The 3,086-nt window shown below is 37.5% G+C and overlaps 1 protein-coding gene across 3 annotated transcripts in view; it reads left to right on the plus strand.

The window, feature by feature from the left end:
* LOC111323932 (adiponectin receptor protein 2-like) overlaps positions 1-1,103 on the plus strand; it is a 7,664-nt gene extending 6,561 nt beyond the window's left edge. For all 3 annotated transcript variants that reach the window (XM_022927389.2, XM_022927388.2, XM_088738889.1), the window contains one exon: positions 1-1,103. This exon is cut by the window's left edge and continues 571 nt beyond it. The gene's annotated coding sequence lies outside the window, so the exon portion shown is untranslated.
* Positions 1,104-3,086: the final 1,983 nt, after the last annotated feature.

Below are 3,086 nucleotides of genomic sequence, written 5' to 3' on the forward strand. Positions count from 1 at the left end.
GAAGACTTTCGCCCTTGTATATATCTTCTTTCCCAATTGCTGGATTTCTCTGCTAAATGATTTTACAAATCGCCTATGTTACGTGGGGTAACATGTCGAAGTTGCTCTGGCTATTTATAGAGTATTATTCATTCCCTTTTTTGACGATTTCGGACAATTTCTCGTTGAATTCTTATGATATAATAATCAAGAGAAGCTTTATTTGAGCGAGTCTGTAGATCCATAGTAACGTTTTTAGATTTCAACTGGTCACTGTGGAAGTGGAACACATATGAAGTATGTTTATTTGATATTAATTTTATTGAATCTGTTTAAATTGTTATTTAGAAGATGATGATGATGATGATGATAGAAGGTTTATTAAAAGTATTCAAAAATGGCACCCAAGTGGTGAAATACATGTGAATTTACAAGTATACTTTAAATATTTAAAAAATACGAAAATCTTACATTTGACTTTAAAATTAAGAGTCTAAAGGGACTGGGAATTACAAGAATCGGCAGTTACATACCAATGAAAAACGCTTAGGTCGTCTTAGATCGAGAAGAATGTCTTTCTTCACATTTAGTTTACTTTTTATCCACCTTTACGCAGAAACCGGAACAAGAGAATGACAAGTTAAGTGTATAACTCACGGTAAATAAAGGACAGCGGAGCCGAAGCGATGGGGCTCCGACTTTAATCTCCCCTCGTATAACATGCAAAAATGTGGTAAATTTTCGGAGAAAACTACCCCCATACCTCTAGGCTACGTCCACTTCTACCAGTTCTAGACTTTCTGCAGATTAGAAATCAAAATTTTTTGTTTTGTTGTCCGTGTATGTACAACGTTGTGGTAGAAATGCAATGTTTTAGCTGCAGTGCATTGGTTTCTTGCCCATGGGCGCAAAATCTATCCGTTTTGATACATTTCATTCTGGACAGATGTTAGGTGTGCGTAGTTTGGCCCTCTAAGAACTACTTATTAATTGCTTGATTTCTTTTGATAACTTCTCAAAAAGTAAACAATCTGTACACGAATTATTTAAAAAAATATTTTGTTTTCCTTATTGGTATGATTTGATTTTTAATAAAAAATTCATTGCAAGAAGTTTGCGAAGAGGTGTAGGGTGGAGGCAAGACCCAGAATGTTAGGATATATCAACAAAGTTGAAATGGTAAATTGGCCACCCTAACGATTACAAAAGCTGACGTTTCGAGCGTTAGCCCTTCGTCGGAGCGAATAGAGGAATTGTGGGTTGTGTGTGCTTTTAAAGCCAGAAAATGGAGCTACGTTATTGGTGGGAACATGGCAACGAGAAAAACACGAATGTTAGGGCATGACTTGGTGCCCATGGTTCTCCCGTGGTCATACAGAAGCCTTGCACTAGGTTTCTCCTCTTGCCATCATGCGGCTGTCAGGAATTTTTGCTCCGTCTTTCGTGTTCATGCATATTTCCTTGTCGTCTTTATCAAGCGCGGTAGCCCTGATTCTGATCGTTAAGTGAAGAGGTGTGCTTGTAATATTTTGTCAAAAGAGCGAATTTTTGGCAAAAAAATGACCACGATATAAAAGAAATCGGCTAAATTCAAGTAAATAAACCATGCCATGATAACTAAACCGTTTAAGTTTTTAGGGTATGTACTAAAATTAGGAACACCGGAACACCGGAACACCACAGAACACCAATTTGACGGTGTAAAAGAATAAAATCCCGAATGTAATTTGTTAACCCACGCAACACGAAAGAGCTTAGAAGCAGGCGCTAAATATATAGTTTCTTAATGTTTCTTATCTTTTTTCTTTGTTATTCCGGTGTTCCGGAGTGTTCTGGTGTTCCTGATTTTAGTACATGCCATCTGCTAGCGCTTCTGAGATCGTGCGCGCGTCAGTCAAAATGGCGCCTGAGCATGAACGCACACGCTGTTATGGCTAGAAACTGATGCGCTCGGCTATTACAGCCGTCAAGTATCTTCTGAAACTTCACTACTTTGAAGCTAATTTGCGTCGAAAGCAGCGAGTGGGATAGCATGTCTACGAAGTCTTACCAAAAGAACGTGAAACGTACACGAGGGGTTACTTCGCGTTTCGCTCGCTTGTTAGGAAAGATTCGGCTTGTATGGATGCGGGAAGTAGACAACCTATAATCTCAAGTAAGGCTCGTAACATATTGTTTAACCACACTTCAAGTGTTGATTTCTAAAGGTATATGGCTCTTAACATCACAGTAAAAGGTGCTAAAGATCGATGCGTTACTTCTTTTGTGGACGCGTTCTAATGCCTCGATCTTTTGCATTCAAAAGAAAGCCCCATGCGATGAAAACGATTAATTAGACGTTACTTAAGATGAGCGATTTAATTTTACCCTCTTGGACTTCCAGAGTGCAAGTTAACTTTGTCTGAAGCAATAGTAACCCAATCAAGAAATTCAAGGGTGCGACATCTATTTATGGCGACCACCAATTTAACCTTACTGCATGGCTTTAAAAACTTAATTTTTCCATCTTTTTACTCTTGTTCGATTGACCTTAATTTAAATTGAATGGTTTCAACCAGGAAATAGCAGTCAGTGGTTTATTATAATCAACCAGTTGCCCTTGCAGTGACTGACATTTGAAACAAGAGTCAACAGCTGGCTCTTAGCTTCCTTCTACTCAAATCTTTAAGGGGTTGGTTGCCATCTCCCATAACAGTCTATCCCAGAGCCACCGTTATCCAGATAATAACACTTCATACTTTTATGCAACTGTCCAAAATTGTTATTTTGAATTTACTGTCCAGAACTTCCTCTGGCTCTTTCAGTGCATTTAAGTCCCATTAATGACCATGCTAAGGTTTCCATGGATTAAAATAAGAAGAGGGAGTTTGGGATTAGGAGGAAAAAACAAAAAAGACATCTTTTGATCAAACTGTGATATTCTTCACTTTATTAAGATACAGGAATTGTTTGTAAATATTTGAATTGAAGGGAAAACATGCCACATCATTTTAATTCAGCAAGAATGAAATTTTAACTAAAAGAGAACTGGAAAAAAATATGTACTTAAGAACTTAGGTGCTAATTTCCTTCAAAGAATTGGAAACAGTATTAAAAGATTTTCAAGT

The sequence above is a fragment of the Stylophora pistillata genome, chromosome 11, assembly GCF_964205215.1.
Source record: "Stylophora pistillata chromosome 11, jaStyPist1.2, whole genome shotgun sequence".
NCBI classification, from domain to species: Eukaryota; Metazoa; Cnidaria; class Anthozoa; order Scleractinia; family Pocilloporidae; genus Stylophora; species Stylophora pistillata.